This window comes from Nipponia nippon, unplaced genomic scaffold, assembly GCF_047370975.1.
Source record: "Nipponia nippon isolate SJK-2023a ecotype South Korea unplaced genomic scaffold, ASM4737097v1 scaffold_4, whole genome shotgun sequence".
Classification (NCBI taxonomy): domain Eukaryota; kingdom Metazoa; phylum Chordata; class Aves; order Pelecaniformes; family Threskiornithidae; genus Nipponia; species Nipponia nippon.
This window is the reverse complement of record NW_028262358.1, coordinates 5,567,604-5,585,661: the sequence shown is the minus strand read 5'-3', so window position 1 is coordinate 5,585,661 and position 18,058 is coordinate 5,567,604. Positions and strand designations below refer to the sequence as shown.

The window sequence follows — 18,058 nt, the reverse complement described above, 5'->3', positions numbered from 1 at the left end:
CAAGTAAATGAAACCCAAGAGGGTTTTAGGCCATGTCTAAAGTAACTGGGCAAACGTCAAACCCATGCCCACCCATTGCTGAAGCCACTGCCAGTATTCCCAGTAGAGTCTGAAGTCTTTCTATAGCTGTACAAACAGCACACTTAAAAACTTGATAGTGGAGCTGGAATTGGATAGCCTTATAAATCTGCTGGCTTCATAGCTTACTAAATAAGTTCTGCTTCTGAGGAAGTTAACTGTCTCCAAAAATAGTAACATTTTATCTTAAAATGTGAAACTGCAATCTTGCATCCATGTAATCTCAGCATCCATGTAATCTCAGCATCCATACTTCATTTTTGTTTCTTAAGCACGTGCTTTTGTGTGGTCACAGCATATGTGAAAAAAAGATAACACACAAGGTTAATACATTAACATTTTCAGTGTTAAAGGAGAAACCTCAATATAAGAATCCTCCCTGGTTTTGAATGCTTCAGTTTTTGCTAATATGTTGCATTAACACTAGGGTGGGGTGGGTTTTTTTTATAACTTAGTATCCTCTCACCTTCAAATCTTCACAGCTCTTTTAACAGATCTCACTACAAATCCCCAGATGCAAGAGAACAGACAGCATTCCTCTAGAAACAAATCTGTCTTTTTTCGTGACTAATGCCATAGTAAACATGGCTTTGACACAGACCGAGTATAAGTTATTTAACATTGCCCATGGTAGGAGGAGACAATGAACTATAAATGAATTTGATCCCTTCACACCTTCTTTCCTTTATCCTCCTCCGCAGTGAAACTAATACCCAGAGCCATGTGTAAAATACACTTGGGCAACGGAATGGCTGAGGCTACCAAGTTCAGAATTATTTTTTCCTGTCTTGGCAACAGTAGCAGGAACACTATCACACATTTTTTGTTCGTTTCTGGCTATGCCATTGAAAGCATTTGGTTGTACATGAGTGCTGGAGGTGCTTCTAGCAGGAAAAAAAATGAGCAGAAGATCTGCTCAGGTGGTTTTCATGTAATTAGAAAAAAGTATTTACTTGCTACAGATTAAATTTGAATTTTTATTAGAGCATATGAAAGACAACTGTCCTATGTTTTAATCAACATCAATAGCCACAGGTCTGGGCAGGGCAGAAATGCTCTATTTCTGTAGCTGCGAAGACACTCATCAAGATGTCATCCTCATTTGCATGGAGAATAATTTTGAAGGTGGATCCCAGTCCCTTTCTAACAACTGTAATAAATTTAAACTTCAGAAAACTTTCTTAGAAAAATAAGCAGGCTGGACACTTTTTGCCCTAAGCTTATAACTCTGCACACCTTCTATTTTTTGTGGCATTCATACCTGTTCCAGCCCTGCGCTGTAATTGATTGAGTTACAAGTTAAAAGTCAAAGTTGTTAACTTTAATTCTCTTCCATGCAGCTTTTGGGAGAGACATCACCACAAGACCCAAGATATCTGGTCACCCCACCTGGCTACTGCTCACACCTGCTTTGCAGAGTAATCTTTGACAGCAAGTGAGCCCCAGCTGTGTACCGCAGTTACAAATGAAACATCATGCTGGTCTTTGTCTGAACAAAACACCACCATGTCCGATATTGGGTTTTAGTGTGTTTACAGGTAACCAATACGGGTTTTTTTTGTCCCAGGTGAGATGACACCAAATGGGGTGTTGGGACCCCTGGAGAAGCCTCACTGTTTGGTGAAAGAGATGGAAAGTAAAAGACAGCAAAGATGAAAAATTAGCAGCAACACCATGTAGAGTTTCAAAAGGAGAGCTAACCATCAGAAAATCCAGCCACCAGCATTGATCATGACATTTTCTGACATAATAGACATAAAAGAAAAGCATTAAATGTCGGCTTCCTCATGCTAAAAAAATTTATCCAAGTTACAAATGAAAGTTAAGTATCCTTCTCTGCAATACATGGGGAAAGGTTCTCCTTTTACAACTCCATACGTAAACACATTAATTTGGTGTTGCTCAATGTGTGTATCATATTTCATGGAGGAAAGGAACTTGTCTGCAAGTTACAACTCCCACAGCTCAGAATTTAAAGTCAAAAACCAGCACCTGCTGTGAAGAGTACAAGCACCTAGATTCTCTAGGAGTTCTCTTTATATTCATATAATGATATCTGTTACATGGTAGTTCCTTCAGAGTTAACAGCAAGCAATGTAAAATCCTCTGCCTTGGCTTACAGCAGAAGCTGCACAACCCGGCAGGACTGGCTATGTGTGATCGATGGCCTTGCTTGGGGACAGAAGCTGAACAGGCCAAGAGGAGGTCCCAGAGCTTGGCCAGTCACTGGACTCACGTGAAGGATGTTGAGAGCCACAAGCAAAAAGCAGAAACTGGTTGAAGCCAGGGGATTAAGACGACATCACCACTCTCCTCCCTTCTCTCATCTACCAAAGCAAAGCCAAACTGATGGCACCCAACCTGCAGAGCCTCCTAATGGTGCTCATGCAAATCACAGCAGAGAGGAGAGTTGACTGGCACCTGCATTTCGAAAGGCCAACATTCGTGTGCTACAGGACTGTCACAGCTACAGTTTAAATCCATTTGAGAGCACAGAAAAATCCTGTATTTTGTTAACCCGTGAGGCAACGTGGGTTCTAGAATTCTAGAATTAGGCACTGTGTTAAGTCACTCTTCCAAATAGCTAACAAAAAAATAAAAGAAACATCACAAGAATGCGTTACAGGCATTATTTTTTTTTTCTTCCCTATTGAAGTGCTGTAAGTACAGAGGAATATTTTTCCCCAAGTATTTACTTATGACGCCTTTTTTCTCATTTCAGGTTCTGTTTATTTTCATTTAAATGTAACAGATGAAATATTTAACTTCACAGTGTAAACAATATATCAGATACATCAAATGCTGGACTAAGTGGGCCAAAATAAATTGGAGATAGCTTGCATTCTCTTTATTGCTACTATTATGATCTCCAAATGATAGCACAATCTCTCATTGCAAAATGCAGTGGAGAGTTTTCCCAGCTAGCTGGAGGGATAAAAGCAAACCTGAGTCTTCCATTACAGCACCCAGACAATTTGATTTAATCCTGATTAGACCATTCATTCTCAGGGGCTCCACCACAATATCACATATGTCTTTATAATCTGTCTTCTACCTGTATGGCAGCGAGGCTGTTCATTCCAATAAATGCACCTTTAATTGCATCTATTGGATATAAAAAGCAGTTTTCACAGAAATAAACAATTACTCAAGTCAGCTTCTCACAGACCAACTCTGCTCTTATATTTCTTGCTCTTGAAGCAACCCCATACCCTAAGACTCTTACAAGGCCCCTAACATTGATCCGAAAACAATGTCTTTAATCGAACAGGACATTTTAATAATCATGTCACTGACAAATTCATTTTAGCGTGGCAGATGCTTTCCACAGCAAGTATACAATAAAGTCTTGCATGTGCAAGCTATAGAATTTGAAGAACATAAAGCATGTGTCAAAAATGTGATTTTGCACTGTCCTTGCAGCTATAGTGGCTGTGTGAAACAGAAAGGAAAAGTGTCTTTCCTGCCAAATCAGGGTAATATTGCATGTATTTAATGCACTTATAAGAGGTATCTAATATTGGCCTCGTAGTTGGCAATTAAGATCTCAACCACAATTCTAGATTAATGGTTAATACACTACTTATCTCTTGAGCTAGGTGGAATGCAACCGTTACTATGGACCTAAATGAGTAACAGGTATCAGACAGTAGAAAGTGGAAAGACTCTGAAACCTTGTTCCATTATCAGACTAATTTTCCGTATGTTACAGAGACAACAGCACTAACCGGAACATGGATATCAGAGAAAGAGACTTGTGTGCTGGGAGTCTGTACATATACCAGAACAGTTCAATATTTCTAATTAAGCAGAGATCAGAAGTGCCACGAACTAAGAGAAATGCCTTTGGCAGTAGCTTAGTCAATCACATTTCAAAAATATTCTTGAAATTCATCTCTGATGATTGCTTACTGCCAGTACCTTCTGAAATCCATGGTGTGCACAACCTTACAGACAATAACAGCAAATTTCACGTTGACGTTACATGAAATTCAAACTTCTAATTGAACAGTTCAGCTTTTGTTAATTGTACAACATTCATTAGCTGGCCGAGTCAGCTGACTGACTGCTGCCTGTCAATTTAGCCAATGGCAAACAGATAGAAAGGTAGATAGTACAGTTGTAGTCTAGGCTACCAGCATAAATCATTCTTCCAGTCTTTCTAAAAGTACCCCCTAAGACTTTTACGCACACAATTTTAGCAAGAGAATGCACGTCTGCTGTGGACAGACAATAGGGATAAGTGATTGAGATAATGTCACGAAATGATCTTTTAAGTTGTCAGCACCAAGGAGCAGAACAGGATGAACAAATTTCAGCGCATAAAACCATTCACGTCACATATGTCATGTAGCTGAAAGCCAAATATTAATTTTAAGGTCTGTGGATGCGAACTTCTTTTTCCAGTGATGTCAAACCTTGTGAGTACAGTAGACATTCTGAAAATAACATTTCATTTTAGTTCAAGGACAGAGCTGAGTGTGGCTCAGAAGACTGTGACTTCTCCAAATGATGCAAACACAGAATGAATATCAACCCACAATTTGTGGCAGTAGTCCTGTATTTGTGCAACTTAGTAGTCCTTCCCTCTGAAGCTAGTATTTTGGAAGCTATCAGATAATTACCATAACTTGAAAAGGACATAACATGCCATTGAAGCAACTGGACTGAACTCTGGATGCCTAGAAGCATGGAGTTTAGGTGCAGGCAAGAAACTGAGTGGGTTTCCCATTTCTGAACCAGATACCAATGTGGAAATAGGCTTCAGAAGAGCAAAGCCTCATTGAATGTGACAGTGGGCAGTGCTGAGCTCTGGCAGTGAGACCCTGAACCCTGTACAGGTACAGCAGCTCCCTGCAAAAGCATCAAGAAGGTTTCGGAGTAAGTCACAGGAACAAATAGCTTATGAGAGTAAATACCAGGAACTTGTCACTTTTCACTAATCCCAGGGAGCGCTGGACACAAATACTGTAGTATTAGCTTCAAATGGAGTACCTCCTGTGCTTAAAACTAGATTAGGTCAGGCTTTAATCTAGTTCTTGCTGCACCACTGGACTAGATCTCTGTCATCAGTCCATATCCAAATTGGCATTTAAGACATTTCTAGGGTGATGAACTGATGACACCCAGGACCCATTATGAGCGATATGGCTGCTCTGAACACCTTAGGGCAACAAGCAAAATAAACCCAAGAACACCCATGCACAACAACCACCACCACCACCCCCCACACACACAACCAAAACCTCACAAATTATGAAAACACTTTTACTTCAGCCCCCTGAACACAATGACTGGACACTGAATTTGCAAAACCGTCAAGTCCTTCCTTTGGACATCAGACTCATCAAGCATTATGATATCATGGCAATGGATTCACTAATCCGATATATTCGAAGACTTCGTGTTACTAATATTATAGCTGCAAAAGATGTCACGCTGCATCCAGAAAACAACGACCCGTGTTTTTTTGAGCTGCTTTTGCTAAAACAGGAAAGAACTAAATTATGGCTTCGAAGCATCAGGCAGGCTGGGGGACAGAAGGAAAAACCAAAAGAGAAAATTCTCCTTCTAAAGATAAAATTGCTACACTTAAAAGGTCAAGACTGGTCTGTGTCCTGAGTGAAAGAATAGTTGCTAGACACTTACAACATGAACTGAAACTCAAATGTAGACTGGCCTAGAGAGTATCTGTGACAGTCAGGAGACACAAACTCATCAGTTAAGATGCAGTAGTCATCTCCTGCATTGCCAGCAGACACTTACCAAAATACTCCTCTCTTCCCAATTCTTTCTTTCCTTCCTCTTCTACCTTGTCACCTAGACTGTATATAGGAAAAAAAAAATCTCAAAGTGCTTGCTGTTGAAGAATTAATAACATTTTTAGTCCAGAACATTAATGACAGAAAAGTTATTTTATTCTGCCAAAAGCATGTTACTACTAATTGAGAGTGAAGTGGAAGCACCCCAGCTTGTTATTACCAAGTATAAATTCCAACGTCACTTCCCATGTGCATTTTGATGCTACTGCTCCAACTGACAAGAGCTTGCAGAACCCACTGTTCCTATGGTCAAAGCAACATGCCCTTCCCTCCCCATCGCTGCTCAGAAATGAGGGTTTCTTTTCTGACCTGACCAGCGTCTCACCTGGCACATGCTCCCGGTCCTCGCAGTTTCCCAAAGACGACTAATATCCTACCTGTCTTTCCTCCCTAAAAGCACTTTCTTCCAAATACGAACATACACATCACATGAGATCAGCCAACACATCAGGGAGCAGTGGAAGAGGTCATGCCCACTTTGGCCGTCCCAATGAAGGTTGGTGAAAAGTAACACACAGAGATGAGCATATCTGTGCATTTTCTGTGTCGAACGAGACCTACTATCACCAGGACACTTCCAGAATCTGGAAATACTTGAGCAATACGCTGTTGATACACCATATGAAACCAGATGACTGAGCATAGCCAGTGGCTTGCTTCCCACGTAAGTCTGCTCAGGATTTCTATTAGCTTGTTTTTCCTCAAAAACAGAAGTTTTATAAAAAAAGCTAGAATGGTAATCTTGAAAGTAACTTCTACAACACCTTGAGGATTTGACTTCACCATTCGAAATCATTACTTTCTCTTACATAAAATAGACATCTTAATAAAGGTATAAAAATTGTATTGCAAGTGTTAATATTTCTTTGAAAGCACATGAGGATAAATGAGATTCTGGTTGCTGGCAAAGGAAACTGGTTATTTAAACTTTCATGGAGCCACAGGTCATTTATTTCCTTAAAATTCCTTCTAGCCTAAATGTAACTACAATATCTTTAAGTCAAACTGGCATTTTAAAACACTTGGCCTTAGCAATGGCATTTAAAATAATGTGGGGATAATTACTGACATTTACTGTGCTGTAGGGAGAGCAAGCAGAAAAGGAGCAAGCAAGCATTTGAGCTATGCTGATGCCCAATAGTTCAACAATATTATTAGTGTCGGTCCAAGGTCGCATTAAATCTGGTACTCCACATCCATTCCAAGTTTGTAGACACTCGAGGAGCACTTATCGTCCAGTAAATAAGAACTCAAACACTGTTCAAAGTACTTGAGGATGCATATTATAAACTTGATTGTGGCACTGTTGAGGATTACAGATACAAATGATACAGTGTACTGTTCAAAGGAGTAAGAGAGCTTTCCAAGCCTTGGTATTTCTAGCCTGAACTATCAAATGACTGAAAAATATTTACGACTAGGCTGTCAACAGCTTATCAACAATTTTATGTTAAAGTAAACAACTATTTCTACCATTTTGACTTGGAAAGTTACCTGGAAATCTGCAAGTAAAACCTATGTCATCAATTGCTGTGGCTGTTTTAAAAATACCTGCTGAAATTATTTACAAATATCCGAAATCCACCTAAACCACTCAAGAGAGACAGCATTTTCTGCTGGTCAAAAAGATGGAAGTTCTTGCAAATGTCAGGACTCTGTCACTTCATTTCCCACCCTCGTCACTTGAGAAAATTACACCAGTGATCATCCAGGCTCTGCTCCTCTCTATTTATATGCATTCTGCCTTCCTTTACATTGTTTTTTTTAATGCTATTCTACCTGTGAAAAACCCCAACTTTTCCCCCCCCAGAAAGACCCTACGCAGGCTATTGAACTTTCTGAAAATATTCCAGAAGGAATTCCCTATTCATAGTACCCCAGGTGTTCCTGTTCAAGTGCTTATCCCATACACTGCAGGGAGACGAGCATCTCTGAGATAGAGACCATATCCTTTTTTCCTTCCCCCTTCTCAGCATCCAGTAAGTTTGCCACTTGTGGCTATTTTGGTGCATGGAGCCAAATCCTTTTACTGCCTGAGAACTGAAGCAAGTCTTCCAGGTCTCCAAAAAAGCCACAGAAAGGCAGAACTTTTCATTCTCCCTGCCACTCGAATCAGACATTTTTTTTTACATGACTTTTACCATAATTTGGCGGGGACATCTCCAGCAAACACATCCAAGGACGGTTTATTTGCAATGGCATTTTAAAATGTTAAGCATCTGAGGCATTGCTCTCTGAACACAGACACATACATTTCAGACATGCTATCTGGAAGATAACCACTTAATTTTCAAGGTCCAATTATCTCAAAGTTCATTCTTTTCGAAAAAAGTTCAAAGGACATCAGTGAGGACAAAACTTTCCCAAAGCTTATCAAAAGCCCCATAAAATATGACTTCTTTTCTCACTCAGGATGGTAAGGACTAGAAGAAGCAAAAAGCACTGTGCTTTGGACAGTGTGCGCTGCTTCTCCAGCACTTTTACGCGTACAAGACATTAAGGGTGGGACTACAAGAAGGTTCTTGGGAAAGGCTCTATAAATAAGAAAGTGGCAGCAGGATGGTGGGAAGGAGGAGGACTTAACAGCACACCGACTTTTATGGTAATTTCTTATGGGGTTCTCAGCAAAAGCAATTTTTTATAAGACTAACTGCCTTTCTGCAAATCCCTTTTGCCACTATTAAAAGCAAATAAGTAAACAGACACTGTGCCCCACCACCACCACGCACAAACACAATCCCTACAAACTCAAAAGAACACCTTCTCTGTTCTCGCAGGGATTTGGCAGCCCTCACAACACACAAAGGGCCAACGAGCTAAATTTTTCTGCTTGTTGGTCACAGATCCAACCTTTGGGGCATGCGGATCCTTCCCCCTCTTACCCCTCAGTATTTGGGACTGAGAACTTTGATGGAAATCTCTGCTTTCACAGAGCTCTTCACTGTATCCCTAGTGAAGAGACAGAGAGACTCACCCATGCTGGAGGATCTCCCTGTAAGCATGCTCAGAAGGGTGACTGGGTGGGGGGCCGCTCACCCCACTCCGTTTGGGAGTCATCCTCCCCAGCAGATGCTACCAGCACAACATGCCCAACGCACTGCTGGACATCCGTTGATGTCTGATGGGGCTGGCTGGACAGCCACGTGCAGAAAGTGCACAGGAAAAGCTTGGGCTGGCTCGGCCAAACTGAGGAATTGCTAAACACAGAAAAGACAAAACATGTTCTTGAAATTAGCATGGCGTGTTAAGGTTTGGTTACTGGCTTAAGGACAATACGCAAGTTGGAAAACTGAATGTTTGGGACACTAGTGAATACACTTACATTTGCTGTTTTCCATGGAAGCTATTGTTTATCTCACAACAAATACTTGTGAATTACACATTTCATAATAAATATCTGATTAAATGGAAAATAAATCTCTATGTTTAGCCTGACTTAAGCTTGTCTTATATGTTTACATGTCTACTTCTCTTTTCAGCAAGTGCAACAAAAACTTCAACAAAAACACTAACTGTACACAGACGTTTCCTTTGGAACTTTCCATCAACCTTGGCCAGGCCACGTCTTGCTTTAGTTATTGCATAACTTTTCTAGGAGGTAAATTCATATCATCCAGGAAATAACAGCAGAGTTGTTTTCTCCTGACTACATCAACATAGATGAAAATGTTGAGGAAGACTTAATCTCTGAAAAAACGAGTCTTCTGATGTCCCAACACAATACGCTGCCTAGAGGAAGGTGCATGAGCACACCACACGGATGCATTCGACTCCCACAACTTTTAAGCACCGGCTCTTCCTGAGCTCTAAAAACACTTGACAGTATGTTTACGTACCCAAAACAATTCTTTCCCATGGAATTTCACCAATTTTATATGCCCTGGGAAATGAAGAGCTGGAACACATTCAACACAAGCAAATACACATAGTAAAACAAGCTGAGGGCTCAAATGGCTGAAATTTCTAGAGATGATACATAACAGAAGGCAATAGTATTTTTTTTACTATTATTCTCTATGCAAAATACGATAGCATGCTTTACGATCAGAAATATATATTGAAACTAATGGAAGAGCTGACATTAGAGAAAAGGGAAAAAGCAAAAATGTTGCATGAACCAGAAAAATGTTTTCATTCTTGAAAGGATATAATTTGGGTAACAATTATACGGAAATGCTAGATGAGTTCCAGGGTTTGCCCCCAACACCATACACCGCTACACCTTCCAACTAATTACTTCAGGAAGGCATTAAAAAAAAAAATCTCATCCTAAATTTCTACTGGTTTCTAAATGTCTAGCGAGAAGTAGCACAATAGGCAACAAAAAAAGCATTTAGCTGGCAACTATTAAAGGAGCTTTTTACATTTGGCTTGAGGCTTTAAATATTAAACATACACTAGAGACTGCTAAAAAAAAAAATGCATTATTTGCATTGCAGTGGCACAGGATGCCCAGCCACAGGTCAGGATCCCATTCTCCCAAGTATGCAATTAGTTTATGGCTGGGACTGGAAGAGAGCAGGAGAACAGCACTATATTATTTGTTGTGCAGCCTTGAACACTACAACTTGACAGAGGAGGACTCTTGGCCCATCCGCCAAGGTTATAACCTGCCCTTTCTGAAGGAACTATTTCTTCACAGCAAAAGGGACCTTGGTTTAATATTTCATCTGAAGGACAGAACCCCTGCTAGGGACAGAGTCAATCTTATGTCTGTTGAGTAAAGGTTAGCTATGAATTTTCAAGGACTGCATTAAAAATCCTGGAATTTTACAATACATGACACCGTATCAGAGTATTAGTGTTGAGAATGAACACAAATATCAAAGTGAACCTTATAAAACAAGATTCCTCTACGATTTCTATTAAAAATACTCTAAAGTGCCTATATTAAACTCTTCAATGTTGTACGATTAAAGAACTTCTCATTGCTTCACCTGAACTGCATATTTTTACAAACTAAGCAAACAGTACAGCCCAGCATTTCCCAAATCTCAGGTAGCAGCCAACACAAAATAATGGAATATCTCCATTGCCTCACACTGAATTTAAAAGTGAGGTCTTAGAAGTATTTTCTACCTATTGAAGCACCTGCTAATATCAAACTAATACTCAACTCAAAAAGCAAAGGATTTGAATTCTGTTGCTCTAGCTCTTATAGATCCATCTATGAAAGGTTTACTATTTCAAAAGGACACAGTAATAACTGCAACAACAGCTGTATTCTGTAAACACCTTGAAGAATTTAAGTTTCAGTCGTTCAGCTGCAGCCACTAATGTGCTCACTTTCACATGTCCATTTAAAAGAATTTCTTACCTTGGACATTTTGCCTTAAAAATACAAAAACCTTACAATATTACGGCTAGCAGAAAGCATCTAGGGACTTTGTCAATAACCATTGTTTGATGAGTTAAAGACAAATGCTGTAGGTTTCATATGAATACAATTACAGGTTTTTTTCCCCAGAACTTTCAATCAGTCTCTTGCAAAGAAACACCAATGAACTTGACAAGACATCAGATTATATTTCTGTCAGCTTTAATGATATAAATTTATTTTAATTAATTACTCCAGTCAATCACAAAGGAGAAAGTCAACTTTTCTAACTAATATTTCTACTTTTCTTTATCGAACACACAGATTGCAGCAGTGGCCCAAATTTGCTAAGAATCTTTCAAAGTGAAATTATTGCCTCCAAATACACAAAAGTTAACACAAACCACCAATCTCACAGGGAGATCTACGACCTACACGTGAGGAAATTGCACAGAATTAGGATTCAGTTATCAGAATGATTCTGTCCCAAATTGACATGAAAAGGCGGCAATCCAGCAAGGTGTACCTCATTCACCCGACTCCTCTCCCAATCCTCCATAGTTCAATTCACGGCTTTCCCTTTTACCAGGACCCAGCTTCAGTTTTAATCTCCCTGCCCATGCAAACTAACAGGTCATTCATTCTAGAAATAAGTGAGTATACTCATTAATTTATTCCAGCATTTTTCTGCAGTCAATGCAGTGGGATGCATCCTGAGCTTTGGAAGTTGTACCAGCTCACACAGCAAATGAAACTGCTTCTGTAATCACACAATGAAGTCATTTTCCCTTCGCGCTAACAGAAGATGAATCATGAATGAGATTTAAACCTAAGACTGTTCTCCCCATTTTCAAGAAAGTTTAAATAATTCTCTGTGCCAACAACAACAAAAAAATTTCATTCATACCTCCAATGCCTCTTTTTATTTCTCCAAGGACAATGACAATAGCAGAAAAGCCACAATTACTGCATTTTCCACTGTAGCTCTACTTCTATTTTAAAATTTTTGAGTTGCTGTTTGCTTGTGTTTTGTTTTTTTAAAACTACAGCATTACTTCACTAGACAAAGCATTAGTATCCACGGTACCATGAGGACTCAAAAGGCATAATTCCAGCACGTGATTTACTATCAAATGCAACTCCATGTGTATGCTGATGTGGCTGCAGTACCACCTGTGCAGCCCTTTAACTTTGCTTCCTGCAAACAATGCTTAGGGAACAGCAGTTTGTGTGGTTTGTAGTTTCCCCAACTCTGCTTTCCAAGAGAGTGCAAAGAATTACACGATGAAATCATCTGAACTGCAGAGAAAGTTATAATAGCAATAATAACAAGGAAAAGCACCAAATTAAGTCATTCTCTGGATTACAAGTTTTCTTGTTTCACTTTCACACCTCTAGAGAAGTTCTGTATCATTAAGCACAAAACTTTTCAGCAAGTCTCGAGGGTTACATACAATCAGCCATAAAACCACTCTAAAAGAAGTCGACATGCCTGGAAGTTTTGTTAGCACCCAACATCCTCTGTGCTGATAATTACTTCTAGTTACTTTAAAAGGCCAAGTTAATCATTACACTCATAGTAACAGGTGTGGATTATATACAGCTGGCAGAAATCCTTTCCTCTGCTAAATTATGCCTCATTGTTATTCACCTGCAGAAACAGGAAGCCGAATGCCCTCAGGAGAAGATTCAGATACCGAGCTAATCATTATCCACATAGGTGTGAACCAGCCAGAAAACATACCCCGCCAAGCAAGACACACCCTTATGAAGGTATCAACATTTCAGATGGTTTCAGACTAGCGTTGCCCAAGCACAGGCTTTATTTCCACTTTCTAAAACTGCACTTATACCCACCCTTCAAGGGCTTGAAGCAACTGTGCTCACGACAGGCTATTTAACATAGTCTCCTCCTGCAGCAGTGGTACAGTTGTGTGACACCAAAGAGTTACTTTGTGCCGAGATCTCAGAAAGGAAAATGTGATTTCACAGTCCCAGGAGCCTGTAATGCTCTCTGCACAGCCAGGAGAAATAAAGACAAAGCCTTCACTCTGCAGAAATTAGTCTTTGGTAGGAAGATAAGCACTGTCTCCCAGAAGATGCCACCAGGAAACAACTACATTTAGCTTCTGGCTGAGAATTTCAGGATTCTGTTAGAGGCTGCCTGGTGGCCCATCTCACCTTTCTACCAAAGGACAAATGACAGATGAAGCCAATATTCATTTAACTACAGAAAACTCAAAAAAGCGTAGCAAAAATATAGTCAGGGTTGAAATAATCTACCAATATTTAATATGTTCCATATTGCGACAGCAGACCTTCCCTTTCCTACATCTGCTGTAGGATTACGAGGAAGGAAAGTTTAGTCCACTGCTTTAGGGGTTTTGCAAGGAAGGTTCAAATTATTCAGGCCAGCACTTCATCTGTCACTCCAGGATTAGACAGCTACAGGTGATAAGGAAATCTGCGTCAATATCTGCAGTGTTTTAATTGACTTTTGAATTGCCCAGGAATGTAACGCTGCTGCCAGGACAGATCCCAGAGAAGAACCTGTCTCATGGCAGCCAGCTGGAAGAGGCAGGAGTTAAGCCAACAGCTACAATATCAGTCAACAAGAAGCAGCCTTGCTCACACACAGGGTAAGCAGGCTGCAGAGAGAATGCCAAGAGAAGTGGGATAAAAAAACAAAAAAAAAAAGTCAAAAAAGTAAACCCTTCTTCCCTCTCTTCACTCCCCAAACTTATGAGGCACAGTGAATCCTGCTTTAATAATACAGCTATACACTAAATGAATTAATTTTTCCTATCATCAGGGATAAGGATGCTCAGGAGAGCTTACTAACTGCAGCTCAGCTCCATGTCCCAGCACAGGTTTCAGATCAGAGCTAGCCCACGTGCTGCTGGCTCATGCTGCAGGCCCAGCAAGCTTGCGTGTGCCTGCAGCGCGTGGCACAGCACAGCCACAATGCTTCATAAAAATCACCACCTGTCTGATGCTAAGAAAATCCTTAGGTAACTTGCCTATAACTTTTACCTAAAACAAAATAAGTGCATTTCAGAGTGTCACACCTATGTTAGACACCCTTTGTGGCTGTGATACTTGCACACCTAGACACAGTGACAAAACCAAGGCTGCCCCAACTTTCAATTTGAGGCCCTTGGTTTATTCGGGGTACTGCCACAGTAATTTTGCAACAGCCACGGTCCCATCAGCATGTTTCATCCGAGCTCCCACATGCGACCTTCTTTGGAGCCGACATCGCCCAGGCTATTCTCTCTCTGCCAGGTCCAATGCCCCAGGTGAGTCTGTAGGGAGTTGTTTGGGCCTCAGTGTCACCTGCATCTTCAAGCAAAGCCTGCTAGATGGGTGCGTTCAGTGGCCTCCCCGAAGCCATGGGAATGAATTTGCACGGATGAACTAACTGAAGGGTTTGCAGTTCATCACAGTATGGAACACATCAACAAGGGCTTAGAAGCTGGACAGTCCGCGTACACATTACAAAAATCAACCACCATAAAACAAGAACACTCTTAGTATCCTCGGACACCAAATTAAGCACCGCAAATTCAGCAAAAGTCAGAAGCCCCTGAGCGTGACTTCTCATTTTACACAGCAGGCTGGACAATGTTCAAAGGCCTGAGGACATGAATTTCTATCCCAGTGTGTGTTGGTGATGGGGATACTCGTGAATTATCACTTAAGTTATCTTCTATTAAGAAGGTCCCTTGCACGGAAGAAACCTCTGGGCGTAAATCTAAGACAACACAAAGAAAGATCATCTCTGGAAACCCGTTTATCTTCAAAGACCAAGCCTTAAAACTGGCTATCTTGACAGCATACATAACATGAACCCACTTAAAAAACACTGTGTGACTTTGAGTTTTCAGAGGCACAGAAATTTATACTTCTTGCTTAAAAAAATAAAAAACAAAAACCAACAAACATGTTTTCCTACTTCAGTGAAGGACCTTTCCAATGCCCGGTTAGGCAACTGTAAAACCACACATCTTCATCTTACTCTGAAGTTTAAAAAACACACAGTTTAGCTTGACTCCTTAGAAAATGGTCTAATTGGAAAAGATTCTGGAGTTCAAACAAAATGCTCTAAGCTATCTGTGGTTTGCAAAGGGAGATTTTGGTAGGTTTGGTTTTGGTTGGGGTTTTTTTTGTGCTTTAATGCAATATTCATTCGTTATTTGCCTCCCGATCTAAGGTTTCAATTCCAAAAGCTGTTTATCATCAGCATAACATTTTGAAGTGAATGCAAACCAGAAGTCTGCTTATAGCTCTGAGCTTGCTAGGTAACAACCAGTACTCCTCCATCCCCAACTCCCCTTCTCACCCCTGCACACCAGCACTTGGACTAAGACCAGCAGCCCAGCACTGCACCATGTGTCACTCCACAACTTCAACATGTTTCTGACTTACCGAAGCATCTCTCACACACCATTACTAAGTCACTTCCTCTGTAAGTAAGACAGAAAAAAAAAAAAAGACTAGAGGATGCAGAAGACATTCAAGAAGAGGACAGGTCAAAACAACACTTTATGTAATAGGAAAAGGCTTTTCTACATTCTGTAAGCGTATCAAGTAATGCAAGTCATTCACTTCGTAATCAGTGTACATCAGTTTGACAAAATGCATAGTTAAAAAAAGGTTTCCAGGTCATACAGGGTCTTGAAATATATTGTATTGTTTCTTATCTTGTTGATTTGTGCAATGGTTTATTAATTAGTAACTGTCTGACTGGGACTGAGTCTCTGGAGCAAACACTGCCATTCGTATCATAATGATATTAGCCAAAGACATTCTAAAGTCTCTTCTGGGAGATCATTCATTTCACAGGTATATTAACTTCTTGTGAGTTGGGGGGGAGGGGGAGGAGTAAAGCACATGCACATGGGTCTATGTTTATGGCACATTCAAAACTCAGAATATCCTTTTAGGCAATCTCAAGGGGAAAAAAAGGGCCCATCTAGACACAGGAGATACAATTTATCTCCGAAGTAAACAGAACATAACTGTACTAATCCACATTAGAATATGGCCTGTGTCTTCCAGCAAATCCAGGTTAAAGTACTGCATCTTCACCTCAACTAATAAGTGCAGGGAAAAGTACAGATGTAGATAGAAATAACATCATAATATTTGTCTTTAACAAGATCCAAGCAAGTTTGGATTTAAACCATAATTGTTCATTCTGCCTTAGATGACAGTAAGCAGATACTAACGTCTATTCCTACTCCTTGTGACTCTAAATTCAAACATGACATGCCAGATTTCCAAAAGCATTCCATTCGGTGCGAGGGGGCTTCCTAATGAGTCTGATTCTGCAAGTTATCCTATTTCGTTTTATATACACCTACAGAATCAAGTATGAAAAAATAATTTAAAAAAACCACCATCAAAATGAAGGAGTATATCTGCTTTGCAAATAGTCCTGAGACAAGACCCACTCTCAAGAAGGAAGAGCTCCCCCACACCGCTAACAAACAGGGCAAGTAGGAGCCTGAGCTATAAGAAGTAGTCCCATTTCCTCTGGTGCCCATGCAACTTGTTGGGGTACATATCACAGTAATCCCCAGGCCTCCTTGATTAGAAGAGAGGTAACTACAATCTCCCTACCACAACCATCAGGGCAACTACCAGTCCTGCTCAGAAAGCCCATATCCATTTCTCAGCCATGTGCAGCCTGGGCCTCAGGATACCCACCCTGAGCTGACAGGTCAGACAGTTTTTCTTCCATAATAAATATCAAAGCCACAGCTGCAGCAAGCTACATCCTTAGGCAGCAATCAGTTCTCAGCGGTAGCAGGATGCATTCGTAGGCCGACTGGCAAGATTCCCTCTGAGAGCTCTTTCCAACCTAGTGCATCTGATGGCAGGGGGCAATGACAGATGATAGCAAGCGATCATCTGTCACTGCCCATGAGAGCTATACTCGCACACAAAATTATCGCTGTTGCAATTCTTGCAAGCCAGCAGAAGGGGGAAAAAAAGAAAACAAAATGCTGAAGTGAACAGTATCAACTGACTGGTAATAACCCCCTTGACCCCTAAGTGGAGTCCACTTGATGCTTACAGGTAATTCTATTCAGTCCAGTCTCCATTCTGCTGAAACACCCAGGTTAAACTGAGTTTTGTCATTTCCCAGGTGTTATTGAGCTTCAAAGCCTCGTACCCTCTGCTTGCACATACCTCTCTTACATAGAGACACATTACTGGTATATTCAAGCAAACTCCACACATGTGGAGAGTGTTTATGAAGAGCTCATTGCCTAGCCAGCAAAAGGAAAACTCTCCACCTTTGCAGATAAGAAACACAGATGTGAGAGAAAGGGGCTTTTATTCTGCAAGACACAAAGCAATACTTTTCTTGAATGATATTCAGTTTGTGTCTTAAATTTACTAGATCCACAATGGGGACAAAAGTAGCCTTTTCCATTCGAGTCTTCAACTTGAAATGATGCTATTTTGTTTGGCATATGACTCTACAAGCTCATAACATATTTGTTCGCATGTTCTCAGGCTAATTCTGTAAATCCCTAACAGCATAATTAATGATATCAATATATGAACGTTCAGACCACCCAACAATCTATATTCCAAACATAAAGCCAAGCCAGTTAAACAACATATCTAATGATGCTAGGATATTATACTAATGGAACAGATTTACGATTTCTGAAACAGTCCATTAAGATTATGTGTGAAGTGCTTTTAATTCCCCTAGATCTTACTCTTTCAGTCATACCCATATAACTGGCATCTTTTTAGTCTCTGGGGAATTTACTGTCAACTTACAATGCCCTCATGATTCAAACATTATCCTCATGTTGGT

At 40.4% G+C, this 18,058-nt stretch overlaps 1 protein-coding gene across 2 annotated transcripts in view; it reads right to left on the bottom strand.

Annotated features, from left to right (window-relative positions):
- PLCB1 (phospholipase C beta 1) overlaps positions 1 to 18,058 on the bottom strand; it is a 407,361-nt gene that overhangs the window by 362,532 nt on the left and 26,771 nt on the right. The window lies entirely within an intron of this gene.